The sequence below is a fragment of the Mustelus asterias genome, unplaced genomic scaffold, assembly GCF_964213995.1.
Source record: "Mustelus asterias unplaced genomic scaffold, sMusAst1.hap1.1 HAP1_SCAFFOLD_171, whole genome shotgun sequence".
Lineage (NCBI taxonomy): Eukaryota > Metazoa > Chordata > Chondrichthyes > Carcharhiniformes > Triakidae > Mustelus > Mustelus asterias.
In genome coordinates this window covers 662,948-683,992 of record NW_027590177.1, presented here as the reverse complement: position 1 = coordinate 683,992, position 21,045 = coordinate 662,948, and the positions used below count along the sequence as shown (strand labels likewise).

Genomic DNA, 21,045 nt, shown 5'->3' with positions numbered 1-21,045 from the left:
GGTGCTGTGGCGCGCACCTGTAATCCCGCTGCTGGGAGGCTGAGGCTGCTGGATTGCTTGAGGTCGGGAGTTCTGGGCTGTTGTTCTCTGTGCCGATCGGGTGTCCGCACTAAGATCAGTATCCGCATGGTGTTCCAAGAGGACTCTGGGAGCACCAGGTGTGCTAAGGAGGGGTGAACCGGCCCAGGTCGGGAACGGAGCAGGTCAAATCCCCTGTGCTCTTCAGTAGTGGGATAGCACCTGTGAATTGAAGCAGCAGTGCCGCCTGACCCATACAGCGAGACGCATCCTTTTCTCCACACCTTCAATCGCAGCAAACAAAATATTTTGCCATTCCCATCAATACAGACAAACCCGATGCCTCTCTGCCTGCCTCCACACTCACTCCCTCTGCTGCCCCTTTCATTCACTCTCACATCCAATGCCATCACCACAGCAAACTACGCAAGTAAACCAAAACATGGACACACACCTTTGACCAACCAACTCTCCACCAGCCCTGCACGCTCACAAGCACCATTCTGCAATTCCCACTTTCCTCACTCTCCCCATTCTTTGCCTCCTCAATATCCACCTCACTTTTACTGCTCCCTGCTGCTCACGGCAGGAACTGCACTTTTAAAATCTTCAACTTGCACAATCATGTCAGCCACGGCCACAAGAGAGCGCGAACCTCTTCACCTCTTCCCCACATCTCATATCGCGCACATACTTCCCAGCACATCCAACAAGCATTCATAGAACATAGAACATAGAAAGCCACAGCACAAACAGGCCCTTCGGCCCACAAGTTGCGCTGATCATATCCCTACCTCTGGGCCTATCTATAGCCCTCAATCCCATTAAATCCCATGTACTCATCCAGAAGTCTCTTAAAAGACCCCAACGAGTTTGCCTCCACCACCACCGACGTCAGCCGATTCCACTCACCCACCACCCTCTGAGTGAAAAACTTACCCCTGACATCTCCTCTGTACCTACCCCCCAGCACCTTAAACCTGTGTCCTCTCGTAGCAACCATTTCAGTCCTTGGAAATAGCCTCTGAGAGTCTACCCTATCCAGACCTCTCAACATCTTGTAAACCTCTATCAGGTCACCTCTCATCCTTCGTCTCTCCAGGGAGAAGAGACCAAGCTCCCTCAACCTATCCTCATAAGGCATGCCCCCCAATCCAGGCAACATCCTTGTAAATCTCCTCTGCACCCTTTCAATGGCTTCAACATCTTTCCTGTAATGAGGTGACCAGAACTGCGCGCAGTACTCCAAGTGGGGTCTAACCAGGGTCCTATAAAGCTGCAGCATTATCTCCCGACTCCTAAACTCAATCCCTCGATTAATGAAGGCTAGTACGCCGTACGCCTTCTTGACCGCATCCTCCACCTGCGAGGCCGATTTAAGAGTCCTATGGACCCGGACCCCAAGGTCCTTCTGATCCTCTACACTGCTAAGAATGGTACCCTTCATATTATACTGCTGCTTCATCCCATTGGATCTGCCAAAATGGATCACTACACACTTATCCGGGTTGAAGTCCATCTGCCACTTCTCCGCCCAGTCTTGCATTCTATCTATGTCTCGCTGCAACTTCTGACATCCCTCCAAACTATCCACAACACCACCTACCTTGGTGTCGTCAGCAAACTTACCAACCCATCCCTCCACTTCCTCATCCAGGTCATTTATGAAAATGACAAACAGCAAGGGTCCCAGAACAGCTGCCTCTCGGCTCTCATATCTCCTTCTCCTTTATTCATTCCCTCCTGACAATTTCTCCACTGTCAATGTCGAAAGCCTAGACGCTTATGACTTAATCTAATACTGTAAATGAGAGAGTGGGAGAGAAAGAAAGAGAGAGAGAAAGACAGCAAAATGTTCATTGTAATTTCAATTTCAGCGTTGATCGCTAACCCACTTTAGCAATTCACCGACCTTCATTGTTCAATGTCCCCTCCACCGAGTCTATCCCAAGGAGGAGGAAACATGCCAAGCGGAGAACGAGGCCTCCACGGCTGACGAGGGAAGTCAAGGACAAGATAAAAGCAAAAGAAAAAGAATACAAAGTGGCGAGGATTAGTGGGAAGCTGGAGGATTGGGATTTTTTTAAAATGCGAGCAGAGGACAACTCTGAAAGCAATAGGGCGGGGCGGGTGGAGGGGGGGGGGCGGGGGGGGGGGGGGGGGGAGGGGAGATGAAATATGATTGCAAGGTAGCCAGTAATATAAAAGAAGACAGGAAGAGTTTTTTTCAATCCATAAATGATAAGAGAGAGGCAAAAATAGACATTGGATCACGACAAAATGAGGCGGGAGAAGTAACAATAGGAAACAAAGAAATGGCAGATGGACTGAATCGTTACTTTGCATGGTCCTCATGGTGGGAGACACCAGGGGGATGCCAGAGCTCCAGGAGAATCAGGGGGAACAGGTGACTGCAGTGGCCATCACTACGGAGAAGGTTCTGGGGAAACTGAAAGGTCTAAAGGTGGATAAATCACCTGGACTGGATGGACTACACGCCAGGATTCTAAAAATGATAACTGAGGAAATTGTGGAGGCATTGGCAGTGATCTTTCAGGAATGACAGAGGACTGGAAAGTAGCGAATGTAACACCGCTGTTTAAGAAGGGAGGGAGGCAGGAAATGTGAAATTAGAGGCCAGTGAGCCTGGCTTCGGTCATTGGCAAGATTATAGAGTCAATTATGAAAGATGAGATTGAAGAATACTTGGAAGTTCATGATAAAATAGGACTGAGTCAGCATGGCTTGGTCAAGGGGTGGTCATGTCTGACAAATCTCTTACAATTCTTTGAGGAGATGACAAGGAAGTTAGATAAAGGAGAACCAGTGGACGTGATTTATTTCGATCCCAGAAGGCCTTTGGCAATGTGCCGCATAGGAGACTGGTCAATCTGTTAAGAGCACATGGTGTTAAGCTTAAGATCCTGGCATGGATAGAGGATTGGCTGATTGGCAGGAGGCAGAGTGTGGGCTTGAAGGGGTCCTTTTCAGGATGGCAGCCGGTGACGAGCGGTGTGCTTCAGGGGTCGGTGCTGGGACGACAACTTTTCACAATATACATGAATGTTTTGGAAGAAGGAACTGAAGGCACTGTTGCTAAGTTTGCAGATGACACAAAGATATGTAGAGGGACAGGTAGTATTGAGGAAGCAGGGGGGCTGCAGAAGAACCTGAACAGGTAAGGATAGTAGGCAAAGAAGTGGTAGATGGAGTACAATGTGGAAAAGTGTGAGGTTATGAACTTTGGAAGGAGAAATGGAGGCACAGACTATTTTCGAAATGGGGAATGCTTAGGAAATCAGAAACACAAAGGGGCTTGGGAGTGCTTGTTCTCAAGGTTAACATGCAGATTCAGTCGGCAGTTAGGAAGGCAAATGCAATGCTCAGCATCCATGTCGAGAGGGCTAAAATGCAACAGCAGGGATGTATTTCTGAGGCTGCATAAGGCTCTGCTCAAACCCCATTTGGACTATTGTGAGCAGTTTTGGGCCCTGTATCTGAGGAAGGATGTGCTTGCCTTGGAAAAGGTCCAGAGGAGGTTCACAGGAATGATCCCCAGAATGAAGAGCTTGTCGTATGAGGAACGGTTGAGGACTCTGGCTCTGTACTCGTTGGAGTTGAGAAGGAAGAGGGGGAAACCTGCAGGATACTGCGAGGCCTGGATAGAGTGGACATGAAGAGGATGTTTTGATTTTGATTTGATTTGATTTATTATTCTCACATCTATTAACGTGCAGTGAAAAGTATTGTTTTTTGCACGCTATACAGACAAAACATACCATTCATGGAGAAGGAAAACAAGAGAGTGCAGAATGTCCTGTTACAGTCACAGCTAGGGTGCAGAGAAAGTTCAACTTAATGCAAGGTAAGTCCATTCAAAAGTCTGACAGCAGCAGGGAAGAAGCTGTTCTTGAGTTGGTTGGTACAGACGTTTGACACTTTTTCCTGAAGGAAGAAGGTGGAAGAGAGAATGTCCGGAGTGCATGGGGTCCTTAATTATGCTGGATGCTTTGCCGAGGCAGTGGGAAGTGCAGACAGAGTCAATGGATGGGAGGCTGGTTTGCGTGATGGATTGGGCTACATTCACTACTTTTTGTAGTTTCTTGCGGTCTTGGGCAGAGCAGGAGCCATACCAAGCTGTGATACAACCAGAAAGAATGCTTGCTATGGTGCATCTGTAAAAGTTGGTGAGAGTCATAGCTGACATTCCAAATTTCCTTAGTCTTCTGAGAAAGTAGAGGCATTGGTGGACTTTCTGAACAATAGTGTCGGCATGGGGGGATCAGGACAGGTTGTTGGTGATCTGGACACCTAAAAACTTGAAGCTCGACCTTTTCGATTTCATCCCTGTTGATGGAGGCAGGGGCATGTTCTCCTTTACGCTTCCTGAAGTTGATGACAATCTCCTTCGTTTTGTTGACATGGAGGGAGAGATTATTGTTGCCGCACCATTTCAGGAGATTCTCTATCTCATTCCTGTACTCTGTCTCATCATTGTTTGAGATCCAAACCACTACGGTGCTGTCGTCTGCAAACTTGAAAATCAAATTGGAGGGGAATTTGGCCACACAGTCATAGGTATCATAAGGAGTATAGTAAGGGGCTGACAACACAGCCTTGTGGGGCACCGGTGTTGAGGATGACCGTGGAGGAAGTGTTGTTGCCTATCCTGACTGATTATGGTCTGTGAGTTAGGAAGTGCAGGATCCAATCACAGCGCGAGGTGCCGAGGCCCAGGCCACGGAGTTTGGGGATGTGTTTCGTGGGAATAATAGTGTTGAAGGCTGAGCTGTGGTCAATAAATAGGAGTCTGACATAGGTGTCCTTGTTATCTACGTGTTCCAGCGCTGAGTGCAGTGTTGATGTTTCCACTAGTAGGAAAAACTAGGACCAGAGGGCACAACCTCAGGCTAAAGGGACAATCATTTGAAACAGATATGAGGAGGAATTTGTTCAACCAGAGAGTGGTGAATCTGTGGAATTCTGGGCCGCAGAAAGGTGTGGAGGCCAGATCATTGAGTGTCATTAACGCAGGGATAGATATGTTCTTGATTCATAAGAGGATCAGGGGTTATGGGGAAAAGGCAGGAGAATGAGGATGAGAAAAATATCAGCCATGATTAAATGGCGGAGCAGACTCGATGGGCCGAGTGGCAAAATTCTGCTCCTATGTCTCATGGTCTTCTGGTATCATAGCGACCACTTGGCAAAACACTGCGTCACATTCAGAGATCTGGAAAAGGAAAGGTCTCTGTTCCACTCTGCTGTGATGCGCGCAGTAAACGCGTGTATTTCAGGGGCAGACAGCCGAGCTGCTGCGTGCCATTCCAACAAAGAAAACGGCTCCTTATTTTCAACGGCACTGATACCTGGGCTGAGGACTGGACTGAGTGAACATATTCACACAGGTTCCATGATACAAAGAATAATTCGCACAAATGAATTTTAAGATGTCAATTAGACTAACTTGAGCCCACAAAGTTGAAGCTTCCTCAAATTCTGGTCAGTTGAGTCAGTGAAGCAGCCGATTATATTTGCAGTGATGTCTGCATTCGAGCTCTTGCTGCTGTTTGAACTGAAGGCGGCTGAATCAAGGATTGCGTTTGCCGGTTGCTGTGGCGCGCACCTGTAATCCCGCTGCTGGGAGGCTGAGGCTGCTGGATTGCTTGAGGTCGGGAGTTCTGGGCTGTTGTTCTCTGTGCCGATCGGGTGTCCACACTAAGATCAGTATCCGCATGGTGTTCCGAGAGGACTCTGAAAGCACCAGGTGTGCTAAGGAGGGGTGAACCGGCGCAGGGCGGGAACGGAGCAGGTCAAATCCCCTGTGCTGTTCAGTCGTGGGATAGTACCTGTGAATAGAAGCAGCAATGCAGCCTGACCCATACAGCGAGACGCATCCTTTTCTCCACACCTTCAATCGCAGCAAACAAAATATTTTGCCGTTTCCATCAATACAGACAAACCCGATGCCTCTCTGCCTGCCTCCACGCTCACTCCCTCTGCTGCCCCTTTCATTCACTCTCACATCCAATGCCATCACCACATCAATCTGCACAAGTAAACCAAAACATGGACACACACTTTTGACCAACCAACTCTCCACCAGCCCTGCACGCTCACACGCACCATTCTACAATTCCCACTTTCCTCACTCTCCCCATTCTTTGCCTCCTCAATATCCACCTCACATTTACCGCTCCCTGCTGCTCACAGCAGGAACTGCATTTCTAAAATCTTGAACTTGCACAATCATGTCAGCCACGGCCACAAGAGAGTGCGAACCTCTTCACCTCTTCCTCACATCTCATATCGCGCACATACTTCCCAGCACATCCACCAACCATTCAATCTGCCTCTCGGCTCTCATATCTCCTTCTCCTTTTTTCATTCCCTTCTGACAATTTCTCCACTGTCAACGTCGAGAGCCTGGTCGCTTATGACTTAATCTAATGCTGTAAGTGAGAGAGTGGGAGAGAACGAAAGGGAGAGAGAGAAAGACAGCAAAATGTTTATTGTAATTTCAATTTCAGCGTTGATCGCTAACCCACTTTGGCAATTCACCGACCTTCATTATTCAATGTCCCCTCTACCGAGTCTCTCCCAAGGAGGAGGAAACATGCCAAGGGGAGGACGAGGCATCCACGGCTGACGAGGGAAGTCAAGCACAACATAAAAGCAAAAGAAAAAGAATACAAAGTGGCGAGGATTAGTGGGAAGCTGGAGGTTTGGGATTTTTAAAAAATGCGAGCTTGGAACAACTATAAAAACAATAAGGGGAGGAGGGGGGGGGGGGGGAGAGATGAAATATGAGTGCAAAGTAGCCAGGAATATAAAAGAAGATAGGAAGAGTTTTTTTTTCAATGTATAAACGATAAGAGAGAGGCAAAACTAGTAATTGGAGCATGATAAAATGAGGCTGGAGAAGTAACAATAGGAAACAAAGAAATGGCAGATGGACTGAATCGTTACTTTGCATCAGTCCTCACGGTGGAAGGCACCAGTGGGATGCCAGAGCTCCAGGAGAATCAAGGGGAACAGGTGACTGCAGTGGCCATCACAAGGGGGAGGTTCTGGGGAAACTGAAAGATCTAAAGGTGGATAAATCACCTGGACTGGATGGACTACACGCCAGGATTCTAAGAGAGATAACTGAGGAAATTGTGGAGGCATTGGCAGTGATCTTTCAGGAATGACAGAGGACTGGAAAGTAGCGAATGTAACACCGCTGTTTAAGAAGGGAGGGAGGCAGGAAATGTGAAATTAGAGGCCAGTGAGCCTGACTTCGGTCATTGGCAAGATTATAGAGTCAATTATGAAAGATGAGGTTGCAGAATACTTGGAAGTGCATGATAAAATAGGACTGAGTCAGCATGGCTTCGTCAAGGGGTGGTCATGTCTGACAAATCTCTTACAATTCTTTGAGGAGATGACAAGGAAGTTAGATAAAGGAGAACCAGTGGATTTATTTCGATCCCAGAAGGCCTTTGGCAATGTGCCGCATAGGAAACTGTTCAATATGTTATGAGCACATGGTGTTAAGCTTAAGATCCTGGCATGGATAGAGGATTGGCTGATTGGCAGGAGGCAGAGTGTGGGGATAAAGGGGTCCTTTTCAGGATGGCAACCGGTGACTAGCGGTGTGCTTCAGGGGTCGGTGCTGGGACTGCAACTTTTCACAATATACATTAATGTTTTGGAAGAAGGAACTGAAGGCACTGTTGCTAAGTTTGCAGATGATACAAAGATATGTAGAGGGACAGGTAGTATTGAGGAAGCAGGGGGCTGCAGAAGGACCTGAACATAAGAACATAAGAACATAAGAAATAGGAGCAGGAGTAGGCCATCTAGCCCCTCGAGCCTGCCCCGCCATTCAATAAGATCATGGCTGATCTGACGTGGATCAGTACCACTTACCCGCCTGATCCCCATAACCCTTAATACCCTTACCGATCAGGAATCCATCCATCCGCGCTTTAAACATATTCAGCGAGGTAGCCTCCACCACCTCAGTGGGCAGAGAATTCCAGAGATTCACCACCCTCTGGGAGAAGAAGTTCCTCCTCAACTCTGTCTTAAACCGACCCCCCTTTATTTTGAGGCTGTGTCCTCTAGTTTTAACTTCCTTACTAAGTGGAAAGAATCTCTCCGCCTCCACCCTATCCAGCCCCCGCATTATCTTATAAGTCTCCATAAGATCCCCCCTCATCCTTCTAAACTCCAACGAGTACAAACCCAATCTCCTCAGCCTCTCCTCATAATCCAAACCCCTCATCTCCGGTATCAACCTGGTGAACCTTCTCTGCACTCCCTCCAATGCCAATATATCCTTCCTCATATAAGGGGACCAATACTGCACACAGTATTCCAGCTGCGGCCTCACCAATGCCCTGTACAGGTGCATCAAGACATCCCTGCTTTTATATTCTATCCCCTTCGCAATATAGGCCAACATCCCATTTGCCTTCTTGATCACCTGTTGTACCTGCAGACTGGGCTTTTGCGTCTCATGCACAAGGACCCCCAGGTCCCTTTGCACGGTAGCATGTTTTAATTTGTTTCCATTGAGATAGTAATCCCATTTGTTATTATTTCCTCCAAAGTGTATAACCTCGCATTTCTCAATGTTGTACTCCATTTGCCATATCCTCGCCCACTCACTCAGCCTGTCCAAATCTCTCTGCAGATCTTCTCCGTCCTCCACACGATTCACTTTTCCACTTATCTTTGTGTCGTCTGCAAACTTCGTTACCCTACACTCCGTCCCCTCCTCCAGATCATCTATATAAATGGTAAATAGTTGCGGCCCGAGTACCGATCCCTGCGGCACGCCACTAGTTACCTTCCTCCAACCGGAAAAACACCCATTTATTCCGACTCTTTGCTTCCTGTCGGATAGCCAGTCCCCAATCCACTTTAACACACTACCCCCAACTCCGTGTGCCCTAATCTTCTTCAGTAGCCTTTTATGGGGCACCTTATCAAACGCCTTTTGGAAATCCAAAAACACCGCATCCACCGGTTCTCCTCCATCAACCGCCCTCGTCACATCTTCATAAAAATCCAACATGTTCGTCAAGCACGACTTTCCCCTCATGAATCCATGCTGCGTCTGATTGATCGAACCATTTCTATCCAGATGCCCTGCTATCTCCTCTTTAATAATGGATTCCAGCATTTTCCCTACTACAGACGTTAAGCTGACCGGCCTATAGTTACCCGCCTTTTGTCTCCTTCCTTTTTTAAACAGCGGCGTAACATTAGCCGTTTTCCAATCAACCGGCACTACCCCAGAATGCAACGAGTTTTGATAAATAATCACTAACGCATCCACTATTACCTCTGACATTTCTTTCAATACCCTGGGATGCATTCCATCCGGACCCGGGGACTTATCCACCTTCAGTCCCATTAGTCTACCCAGCACTGCCTCTCTGGTAACATTAATTGTATTAAGTATTTCTCCTGCTGCCAACCCTCTATCGTTAATATTTGGCAAACTATTTGTGTCCTCCACCGTGAAGACCGACACAAAAAACTTATTTAAAGACTCAGCCATATCCTCATTTCCCACTATTAACTCCCCCCTCTCGTCCTCCAAGGGTCCAACATTCACTCTAGCCACTCTATTCCTTTTTATATATTTATAAAAACTTTTACTATCATTTTTTATATTAATTGCTAGCCTAGCTTCATAGTCTATCCTTCCTTTCTTTATCGCTTTCTTAGTCTCTCTTTGTTGTTTCTTAAATTTTTCCAATCACTTGTTTCTCCACTATTTTTGGCCACTCTGTACGCAGCTGTTTTTATTTTAATACTCTCCTTTATTTCCTTCGTTATCCACGGCTGGTTCTCCCTTTTCTTACAATCCTTGTTTTTTGCTGGAATATATTTTTGCTGAGAACTGAAAAGGATCTCCTTAAAAATCCTCCACTGTTCCTCAGCTATCCTACCTGCCAGCCTGTTCTCCCAGTCTACCTTAGCCAATTCATCCCTCATCCTATCATATTTCCCTCTGTTCAAACAGAGGACACTGGTTTGGGACCAAACTTTCTCCTCTTCCATCTGAATCAGAAATTCGACCATATTGTGGTCACTAGACCCAAGAGGGTCCTTCACAATAAGATCCTTAATTCTACCTACCTCGTTACACAATACCAGATCCAAAATAGCTCGTTCCCTCGTCGGTTCCGTAACATGCTGTTCAAGGAAACTATCCCGACAGCATTCTAAGAACTCTTCCTCCATTCCACCCTTACCGACTTGAGTCTGCCAGTCAATGTGCATGTTGAAGTCCCCCATGATTATTGCCGTTCCGTTTTTACACGCATCCCTTATCTGCTTGTTTATAGCCCTCCCTACCTCAACATTATTATTTGGGGGCCTATATACCACACCTACTAGTGTCTTTCTCCCTCTACTATTCCTCATCTCTACCCATAATGATGAACTGGTTAGGAGAGTGACCAAAGAAGTGGCAGATGGAGTACAATGTGGAAAAGTGTGAGGTTATGCACTTTGGAAGGAGAAATGGCGGCACAGACTATTTTCTAACTGGGGAAATCCTTCGGAAATCAGAAACGCAAAGGGGCTTGGGAGTGCTTGTTCTCAAGGTTAACGTGCAGATTCAGTCGGCAGTTCGGAAGGCAAATGCAATGCTAGCATTCATGTCGAGAGGGCTAGAATACAATAGCAGGGATGTATTTCCGAGGCTGAATAAGGCCCTGGTTAAACCCCATTTGGACTATTGTGAGCTGTTTTGGGCCCCGTATCTAAGGAAGGATGTGCTGGCCTTGGAAAGGGTCCACATGAGGTTCACAGGAATGATCCCCAGAATGAAGGGCTTGTCGTATGAGGAACGGTTGAGGACTCTGGCTCTGTACTCGTTGGAGTTTAGAAGGAAAAGGTTGAAACCTGCAGGATACTGCGAGGCTTGGGTAGAGTGGACGTAAAGAGGACGTTTTGATTTTGATTTGATTTGATCGATTATTCTCACATCTATTAATGCACAGTGAAAAGTATTGTTTTTTGCGCGCGATACAGACGAAACATACCGTTCATGGAGAAGGAAAACAAGAGAGTGCAGAATGTAGTGTTACAGTCATAGCTCGGGTGCAGAGAAAGTTCAACTTAATGCAAGGTAAGTCCATTCAAAAGTCTGACAGCAGCAGGGAAGAAGCTGTTCTTGAGTCGGTTGGTACATGACGTTCGACGTTTTACACTTTTTCCTGAAGATAGAAGGTGGAAGAGAGAATGTCCGGGGTGCATGGGGTCCTTAATTATGCTGGCAGCTTTGCCGAGGCAGTGGGAAGTGCAGACAGAGTCAATGATGGGAGGCTGGTTTGCGTGATGGATTTGGCTACATTCACGACTTATTGTAGTTTCTTGCGGTCTTGGGCAGAGCAGAAGCCATACCAAGCTGTGATACAACCACAAAGAATGCTTGCTATGGTGCATCTATAAAAACTGGTGAGAGGCATAGCTGACATTCCAAATTTCCTGAGTCTTTTGAGAAAGTAGAGGCATTGGTGGACTTTCTGAACAATAGTGTCGGCATGTGGGGACCAGGACAGGTTGCTGGTGATCTGGACACCTAACAACTTGAAGCTCACGACCTTTTCTATTTCATCCCTGTTGATGTAGGCAGTAAGAAGTCTCACAACACTTAAAGTCCAACAGGTTTATTTGGTAGCAAATACCATAAGCAAATACCAAATGAACCTGTTGGACTTTAACCTGGTGTTGTGAGACTTCTTACTGTGTTCACCCCAGTCCAATGCCGGCATCTCCACATCATGATGTAGGCAGGGGCATGTTCTCCTTTCCGCTTCCTGAAGTTGATGACAATCTCCTTCGTTTTGTTGACATTGAGGGAGAGATTATTGTTGCCGCACCATTTCAGGAGATTCTCTATCTCATTCCTGTACTCTGTCTCATCATTGTTTGAGATCCAACCCACTATGGTGCTGTCGTCAGCAAACTTGAAAATCAAATTGGAGGGGAATTTGGCCACACAGTCATAGGTATCATAAGGAGTATAGTAAGGGGCTGACAACACAGCCTTGTGGGGCACCGGTGTTGAGGATGATCGTGGAGGAGGTGTTGTTGCCTATCTTTACAGATTATGGTCTGTGAGTTAGGAAGTGCAGGATCCAATCACAGAGCGAGGTGCCGAGACCCAGGCCATGGAGTTTGGGGATGTGTTTCGTGGGAATAATAGTGTTGAAGGCTGAGCTGTAGTCAATAAATAGGAATCTGACATAGATGTCCTTGTTATCTACGTGTTCCAGCGCTGAGTGCAGCGTTGATGTTTCCACTAGTAGGAAAGACTAGGACCAGAGGGCACAACCTCAGGCTAAAGGGACAATCATTTGAAACAGATATGAGGAGGAATTTCTTCAGCCAGAGAGTGGTGAATGTGTGGAACTCTTGGCCGCAGAAAGGTGTGGAGGCCAGATCATTGAGTGTCATTAAGGCAGGAATAGATATGTTCTTGATTAATAAGAGGATCAGGGGTTATGGGGAAAAGGCAGGAGAATGAGGATGAGAAAAATATCAGCCATGATTAAATGGCGGAGCAGACTCGATGGGCCGAGTGGCAAAATTCTGCTCCTATGTCTCATGGTCTTCTGGTATCATAGCTTCCACTTGGCAAAAAACTGCGTCACATTCAGAGATCTGGAAAAGGAAAGGTCTCTGTTCCACTCTGCTGTGATGCGCGCAGTAAACGCGTGTATTTCAGGGGCAGACAGTCGAGCTGCTGCGTGCCATTCCAACAAAGAAAACGGCTCCTTATTTTCAATGGCACTGATCCCTGGGCTGAGGACGGGACTGAGTGAACATATTCACACAGGTTCCATGAATACAAACAAAAATTCGCACAAATAAATTTTAAGAGGTCAATTAGACTAACTTGAGCACACAAAGTTGAAGCTTCCTCAAATTATGGTCAGTTGAGTCAGTGAAGCAGTGAAGTCAGTCTGCATTCGAGCTCTTGCTGCTGTTTGAACTGAAGGCGGCTGAATCAAGGATTGCGTTTGCCGGGTGCTGTGGCGCGCACCTGTAATCCCGCTGCTGGGAGGCTGAGGCTGCTGGATTGCTTGAGGTCGGGAGTTCTGGCCTGTTGTTCTCTGTGCCGATCGGGTGTCCGCACTAAGATCAGTATCCGCATGGTGTTCCGAGAGGACTCTGGGAGCACCAGGTGTGCTAAGGAGGGGTGTACCGGCCCAGGTCGGGAACGGAGCAGGTCAAATCCCCTGTGCTCTTCAGTAGTGGGATCGCACCTGTGAATAGAAGCAGCAGTGCCGCCTGACCAATACAGCGAGACGCATCCTTTTCTCCACACCTTCAATCGCAGCAAACAAAATATTTTGCCGTTCCCATCAATACAGACAAACCCGATGCCTCTCTGCCTGCCTCCACACTCACTCCCTCTGCTGCCCCTTTCATTCACTCTCACATCCAATGCCATCACCACAGCAAACTACGCAAGTAAACCAAAACATGGACACACACCTTTGACCAACCAACTCTCCACCTGCCCTGCACGCTCACACGCACCATCCTGCAATTCCCACTTTCCTCACTCTCCCCATTCTTTGCCTCCTCAATATCCACCTCACTTTTACTGCTCCCTGCTGCTCACGGCTGGAACTGCACTTTTAAAATCTTCAACTTGCACAATCATGTCAGCCACGGCCACAAGAGAGCGCGAACCTCTTCACCTCTTCCCCACATCTCATATCGCGCACATACTTCCCAGCACATCCAACAAGCATTCATAGAACATAGAACATAGAAAGCCACAGCACAAACAGGCCCTTCGGCCCACAAGTTGCGCTGATCATATCCCTACCTCTAGGCCTATCTATAGCCCTCAATCCCATTAAATCCCATGTACTCATCCAGAAGTCTCTTAAAAGACCCCAACGAGTTTGCCTCCACCACCACCGACGTCAGCCGATTCCACTCACCCACCACCCTCTGAGTGAAAAACTTACCCCTGACATCTCCTCTGTACCTACCCCCCAGCACCTTAAACCTGTGTCCTCTCGTAGCAACCATTTCAGCCCTTGGAAATAGCCTCTGAGAGTCTACCCTATCCAGACCTCTCAACATCTTGTAAACCTCTATCAGGTCACCTCTCATCCTTCGTCTCTCCAGGGAGAAGAGATCAAGCTCCCTCAACCTATCCTCATAAGGCATGCCCCCCAATCCAGGCAACATCCTTGTAAATCTCCTCTGCACCCTTTCAATGGCTTCAACATCTTTCCTGTAATGAGGTGACCAGAACTGCGCGCAGTACTCCAAGTGGGGTCTAACCAGGGTCCTATAAAGCTGCAGCATTATCTCCCGACTCCGAAACTCAATCCCTCGATTAATGAAGGCTAGTACGCCGTACGCCTTCTTGACCGCATCCTCCACCTGCGAGGCCGATTTAAGAGTCCTATGGACCCGGACCCCAAGGTCCTTCTGATCCTCTACACTGCTAAGAATGGTACCCTTCATATTATACTGCTGCTTCATCCCATTGGATCTGCCAAAATGGATCACTACACACTTATCCGGGTTGAAGTCCATCTGCCACTTCTCCGCCCAGTCTTGCATTCTATCTATGTCTCGCTGCAACTTCTGACATCCCTCCAAACTATCCACAACACCACCTACCTTGGTGTCGTCAGCAAACTTACCAACCCATCCCTCCACTTCCTCATCCAGGTCATTTATGAAAATGACAAACAGCAAGGATCCCAGAACAGCTGCCTCTCGGCTCTCATATCTCCTTCTCCTTTATTCATTCCCTCCTGACAATTTCTCCACTGTCAATGTCGAAAGCCTAGACGCTTATGACTTAATCTAATACTGTAAATGAGAGAGTGGGAGAGAAAGAAAGAGAGAGAGAAAGACAGCAAAATGTTCATTATAATTTCAATTTCAGCGTTGATCGCTAACCCACTTTGGCAATTCACCGACCTTCATTGTTCAATGTCCCCTCTACCGAGTCTATCCCAAGGAGGAGGAAACATGCCAAGCGGAGGACGAGGCCTCCACGGCTGACGAGGGAAGTCAAGGACAAGATAAAAGCAAAAGAAAAAGAATACAAAGTGGCGAGGATTAGTGGGAAGCTGGAGGATTGGGATTTTTTTAAAATGCGAGCAGAGGACAACTCTGAAAGCAATAGGGCGGGGCGGGTGGAGGGGGTGGGGGGCGGGGGGGGGGGGGGGGGAGATGAAATATGATTGCAAGGTAGCCAGTAATATAAAAGAAGACAGGAAGAGTTTTTTTCAATCCATAAATGATAAGAGAGAGGCAAAAATAGACATTGGATCACGACAAAATGAGGCGGGAGAAGTAACAATAGGAAACAAAGAAATGGCAGATGGACTGAATCGTTACTTTGCATGGTCCTCACGGTGGGAGACACCAGGGGGATGCCAGAGCTCCAGGAGAATCAGGGGGAACAGGTGACTGCAGTGGCCATCACTACGGAGAAGGTTCTGGGGAAACTGAAAGGTCTAAAGGTGGATAAATCACCTGGACTGGATGGACTACACGCCAGGATTCTAAAAATGATAACTGAGGAAATTGTGGAGGCATTGGCAGTGATCTTTCAGGAATGACAGAGGACTGGAAAGTAGCGAATGTAACACCGCTGTTTAAGAAGGGAGGGAGGCAGGAAATGTGAAATTAGAGGCCAGTGAGCCTGACTTCAGTCATTGGCAAGATTATAGAGTCAATTATGAAAGATGAGGTTGCAGAATACTTGGAAGTGCGTGATAAAATAGGACTGAGTCAGCATGGCTTGGTCAAGGGGTGATCATGTCTGACAAATCTCTTAGAATTCTTTGAGGAGATAACAAGGAAGTTAGATAAAGGAGAACCAGTGGACGTGATTTATTTTGATCCCAAGAAGGCCTTTGGCAATGTGTCGCATAGGAGACTGTTCATTCTGTTAAGAGCACATGGTGCTAAGCTTAAGATCCTGGCATGGATAGAGGATTGGCTGATTGGCAGGAGGCAGAGTGTGGGGATAAAGGGGTCCTTTTCAGGATGGCAGCCAGTGACTAGAGGTGTGCTTCAGGCGTCGGTGCTGGGACCACAACTTTTCACAATATACATTAATGTTTTGGAAGAAGGAACTGAAGGCACTGTTGCTAAGTTTGCAGATGATACAAAGATATGTAGAGGGACAGGTAATATTGAGGAAGCAGCAGGCTGCAGAAGTACCTGAACAGGTTAGGAGAGTGGGCAAAGAAGTGGCAGATGGAATACAATGTGGAAAAGTGTGAGGTTATGCACTTTGGAAGGAGGAATGGAGGCACAGACTATTTTCGAAATGGGGAAATGCTTAGGAAATCAGAAACACAAAGGGGCTTGGGAGTGCTTGTTCTCAAGGGTAACATGCAGATTCAGTCGGCAGTTAGGAAGGCAAATGCAATGCTAGCATTCATGTCAAGAGGGCTAGAATAATAGAATACAATAAATGATTTAGACCACGACACCACACAACCCTGCCACAGCAACCTCTGCAAGACGTGCCGGATCATCGACACGGATGCCATCATCTCACGTGAGAACACCATCTACCAGGTACACGGTACCTACTCTTGCAACTCGGCCAACGTTGTCTACCTGATACGCTGCAGGAAAGGATGTCCCGAGGCATGGTACATTGGGGAAACCATGCAGACCCTACGACAACGGATGAATGAACACCGCTCGACAATCACCTGGCAAGACTGTTCTCTTCCTGTGGGGGATCACTTCAGCAATCACGGGCATTCAGCCTTGGATCTTCAGGTAAGCGTTCTCCAAGGCGGCATTCACGACACACGGCAGCGCAGAGTCGCTGAGCAGAAACTGATAGCCAAGTTCCGCACACATGAGGACGGCCTAAACCGGGATGTTGGATTTATGTCACATTATCAGTAACCCCCACAGCTTGCCTCCTGGGCTTGTAGAATCTCACTAGCTGTTCTGTCTGGAAACAATACACATCTCTTTGACCTGTGTTGAATGCTCCCTCCACCCACATTGTCTGTACCTTTAAGACCTGGCTGGCTGTAGAGATTCGCATTCTAATTAGTATTCTGTAACTTGATTTCTGTGTCTGTGCACTGTTTGAGAGCAGATATCCACTCCATCTGACAAAGGAGCAGTGCTCCGAAAGCTTATGGTATTTGCGACCAAATAAACCTGTTGGACTTTAACCTGGTGTTGTGAGACTTCTTACTATGAATAAGTAACACAGTGGAACAGTGGGGTAAATATGTGGGGTTACGGGGATAGGGCCTAGGTAAGATGCTCCGTTGGAGAGTCGGTGCAGACTCGATGGGCCCTGTACCCTTGTGCATTTACCCTGCTAACCCCCCTAACCTACACATCTTTGGACGCTAACGGATAATTTAACATGGCCAATCCACCTAACCTGCACATCTTTGGAATGTAGGAGGAAACGGAAGCACCCAGAGGAAACTCAGACACAGGGAGAACGTACACAGAAACCCACTGCTGTCAGGCAGCAGTGCTAACCACTGTTCCACCGTGCAGCCCTTCATCTGCTGCTGAATCCCACATCCACACATTACTGCCAGACTTGACAATTTCAACACATTCCTGACTGGTCTCCCGCATTCTGTAATTTTGAGATAATCCAAAATGTCCCCATGTCTTGCAGACGCTTCCTCCATCTCCACAACCCCCTCTTCTAATTCTGGACCTCTGTGCAGCCCCTTTGCAATTCCTGCAGCATTGCTGGCCTGCGGACTAATGTATGGTTCAATTCCCATTCCAGCTGAGGTCGGTGTCGGAGCTGTCTCCTCACCCTGCCCAAGAGTGGATTGTAACGGCAGCCTGCTACTGACACAAACTGCCAGGAAAACAGCTCTGGATGACACATCAGCAGACATTTGGGGTTCCAAATGCTTGAAAAATGTTAACCTGTGTGAAATTGATGTGTATTACAGACTAATTTAAATATAGGATGAGTGTCATTGCTTATTTAGTCACTGCTATAAACAGTGGAATTTTCACTTTGTAAACCTCAGCTTGAAGGAATAAAGTGAATAAATTGGGATATTAACTTTTACCATTATCCATCTGAAGCCAATGGACTCCTTTTCCCCGCCCTGATGTGACACTGTATCGTCTTAGGTTTGAAGAAGAAACTTAACCTTAGAGCACTGGGTGGTACAGTGACACAGTGGTTAGCACTGCTGCCTCACAGCACCAGGGATTTGGATTTGATTCCCAGCTTGGGTCACTGTGTGGAGTTTGCACATTTTCCCCGTGTCTGTGGATTTCCTCCGGGTGCTCCGGTTTCCTCCCACAGTCTGAAAGATGTGCTGGTTAGGGTGCATTGGCCATGCTAAATTCTCCCTCAGTGTAACCCGAACAGGTGCCGGAGTGTGGCGACTGGGGGATTTTCACAGTAACTTCATTACAGTGTGAATGTAAACCTTATTGTGACTCATAAATAAACTTTACTATTGGCCTCAGTACCCGAGACCTGGCAGAATGGCAAGAATGGCCTGGGGCTCCAGTGAGGTGTACTGGAGGGGCCGGAGTGGGCAAGAGGTGACACTGGGAGGAGCAGCAGCTGGGAGGCCTACAGCGACCTCTGGTGGACAGGAGGGGAAACAGCAGCAGTGCAGTCTGCGCAAAAGCTTCCCCAGTTCAGCTGATCAGAGAGACTGGGAACCTCTCCAAATGTAAACTTTAGCTTCTCACATTCACCCCCATTCACCCCTCTCTCCCTCCATCCACCTCACTCATCCCTCCCTCTCACCATCCATCCCTTTCTCCTTCCTCCCATCCCTGTAAGTTTCAGGGCAATCCTCCATATTTTAAAAGGACTCAGGAGAAACCTGCCAGTTTAAAAGTGGCCAACTCTGGCTGCTGGCTGATAAAAACCTCCCAGAAGGCTCGGCAGGACAAACATAACCTGCCTGTGGACTGTGCTAAGAGAAAAAAAGGTGTGAGGTCCCTGAATATGTAAGTGGCCAAAAAGGCAGATCCACCAGTGATCGAATCATCAGAAGGACAAAGGACAGTAAACAGACCAGCAGGGAGTCCATGGCCACAGAAATCGGCCCATCCACAGAAGACATTGAAATAACGACCCACAGGGGGTCAAGGCAGTTCCAGCCTTTTGTGTGGACTTGACGAAATTAAACTGAAACTGCCGGTGATCGAAAGCCCCATTGTCCTTGAAAATCACCTACGGGGGCAGGGAAGGTGTTTTTGATAAATTGAGCTGAGAGTCAAACAAGCAGGACCAAGCTCTCTTCCAGAATTGCAAGCAGGGACACAGACAAGCAGGACCAAGCTCTCTTCCAGAATCACAAGCAGGGACACAGACAAGCAGGACCAAGCTCTCTTCCAGAATCGCAAGCAGGGACACAGACAAGCAGGACCAAGCTCTCTTCCAGAATCACAAGCAGGGACACAGACAAGCAGAACCAAGCTCTCTTCCAGAATCGCAAGCAGGGACACAGACAAGCAGGACCAAGCTCTCTTCCAGAATCGCAAGCAGGGACACAGACAAGCAGAACCAAGCTCTCTTCCAGAATCGCAAGCAGTGACACAGACAAGCAGGACCAAGCTCTCTTCCAGAATCGCAAGCAGTGACACAGACAAGCAGAACCAAGCTCTCTTCCAGAATCGCAAGCTGAGAAGCAGACAAGCAGGACCAAGCTCTCTTCAGTTTCGACCCTGCACTAAGACATTTGAGCCGACCACAAAGGAACCCCTTTTAGAATTGTGAGTATCCCAGCCAACCTTGCGAAGCTCCTGAGGATAGGATAGAGGTTGAGGCAAGGGGAGGGGTGGTGTATTGTAATTTTAAAGTTCAGTAATACATTGTACCCATTAGCATTTCTCCCATAGTGTAGTATAAAGTATAAGTTTTATTCATGTGTGGTGGGGTATTGAAGAGGTTGATTTTATTGTTAAATAAATCACTGTAAGTTTTGAAACTCATTTGGAGTCCGTCTTGCCTCTTGTTCTCTCATCAGCGCACTCTGACGAGGTCACAGTTTCAATATCCCTTACCATAAATCCGGAGTCTAGAACCGAGGGTGATCTGAGCGATTTGAACCCACTCACTCAAGGGAGACTGCTGGTCAGGAGATAAAGAACAGAGTCTCTCTGTTCTCTCTCTTGGAGACCTACACGAGTGGAGTGGGTGCAGGGTGGCCGTTGTCCCACTGACAATGGAGAGAACCACTGAGGCCTTGGTGGCGGTTTTGGGATGGCTGTGTGATATAAGTATCAGGTTACTGGTCAGGTATAAACGGTGAGCCTGGTTCAGCGCTCTCTCCTGTGGAGTTGCCCCAGTGCAGCATTCCCCGGCCTTTGAAATTTCAAGGCCTGTAAGAGAGAGACACTCACAGCTATCGGCAGACTCTCAAACATCGGCCTGTAAGTGGAGTAACAAGGAAGATCCCGCTACATCCCTCCCTCCAATAAGAACCATTCACTGAGCACAGCAGTTTCACCCTCATTCCCACAGTCTGTATTCCAGCCTTTATCACATCCACTCTGCTCCAAGATATTTTACACCATTAGATATTACAATTCAAACTTTATAATCTCTACAATTTACTATTTGTTCAAGGAGATGAGGGCGGCATGGTGGCACAGTGGTTAGCACGACTGCCTCACAGCACCAGGGACCTGAGTTCAATTCCTGGCTTGGGTCATTGTCTGTGCAGAGTCTGCATATTCTCCCTGTGTCTGCGTGGGTTTCCTCCGCGTGCTCCGGTTTCCTCCCACAGTCCAAAGATGTGCTGCTTAGGCTGACTGGCCATGCAAAATTGACCCTAGTGTCAGGAGGATTAACAGGTTAAATATGTGGAGTTACGGGGATAGGGCCTGGGTGGGATTGTGGTTGGTGCAGACTCGATGGGCTGAATGGCCTCCTTCTGCACTGTAAGATTCTACGATTCTATGAGTTCACAAAATTAAAGTTAAAAGTTAAATTTATTTATTAGTCACAAGTAAGGCTTTCATTAACACTGCAATGAAGTT

At 47.5% G+C, this 21,045-nt stretch overlaps 1 protein-coding gene across 1 annotated transcript in view; it reads right to left on the bottom strand.

Moving 5' to 3' along the window:
- The window catches only part of LOC144485232 (uncharacterized), a 155,905-nt gene that overhangs the window by 75,112 nt on the left and 59,748 nt on the right, over positions 1 to 21,045 (bottom strand). The gene's annotated exons all lie outside the window — the stretch shown is intronic.